Genomic DNA, 1,068 nt, shown 5'->3' with positions numbered 1-1,068 from the left:
CCAGCTGCCACAGAAGGCACTCAGTCCCTGGCTGCCTGGTGCCTGGCCCCTCAGGCCTCCCCCTCCCCCTCCCCAATGGGCCCAGAGAGGATGCTCTCCCAGGCTGGGGCGGGGGCTCAGAGCTCAGTGACAGTGGGGTAGGGGGGAGCGTGGAGCCACCATCTGGCTGTAGCAATGAGATTCAGACACACAATTCGTTTGTGAACAATCAAGACAGCATATACTTAAGAATGAGGTTCTGCTGGGCAGATTCTGCAGGGAGCTTCCAAGGAGGCGGAGGGGCCTGGGCAGGGAGAAAGACAGATGGGTGAGTAGGCGGGGCTGGGGGGGTGGTGCTCAGGGCCTGGTTGGGAGCCCCAGCCCCCTCTCGGTGACATGACGGAGACAGATAAAGCTGCCTCCCTTGCAATGAGGCCTGGGGTGGGAGGGGCACGGAAAGCTCTCAGGGTGATTTGGGAAGGGACTAGTAGCTGGTCTGCCAAGGCCCAAACGTGGGCAAAAGCTTGGCATCCAGGGCAGGGCTTGAGGGGAGGAAGGGACGCAGAGATCTGGCTAGCTGGCCCCAACTAACCCCCAAACACAAGTGCCTCCCTTCAATTTTGGGGCATTCAGGAGGCATTTTGGGGCCATGGCTCAGCAGTGTCTGCATGGAGGCATTTTGGATGTTTTCCTGTTTCCCTGGAGTCTGAGTTCAGCCAGGAGCATAAGAGAGCTCCTGGCAGCTGCTGGCCTGCTCTCTCCCATCTGAGTGTTTTGCTGGGAGGGTCCCCATCCTCAGTGTGTCTGGGCCACTCCAGGCTCCCATGGGCTCCCCTGCATTGTGAGGTGCCCCGCACAGGCTCCCAGTGGCCACGCCCTTGTGCGGCCGGCACAGGGTGGGCTTGGAGCCCGGGGAGGAGAACCAGGCTGGACTGGCGGGCCAGGAAGCAAGGCAGTCTTCTGAATTAGTCTGCTGCCTTTGCAGGGAGATTGGCGGATGGGCGCCCGGTGCCCCAACGGCTTCTAAACACACCCTGGACACTCAGGGGCACCAGGTGCTCGGAGGTGAGAAAAGGCAGGACTCAGGGA

The sequence above is a fragment of the Ursus arctos genome, unplaced genomic scaffold (assembly GCF_023065955.2).
Source record: "Ursus arctos isolate Adak ecotype North America unplaced genomic scaffold, UrsArc2.0 scaffold_34, whole genome shotgun sequence".
Lineage (NCBI taxonomy): Eukaryota > Metazoa > Chordata > Mammalia > Carnivora > Ursidae > Ursus > Ursus arctos.
The sequence above is the reverse complement of the archived record's forward strand: the minus strand, read 5'-3'. Positions refer to the sequence as shown.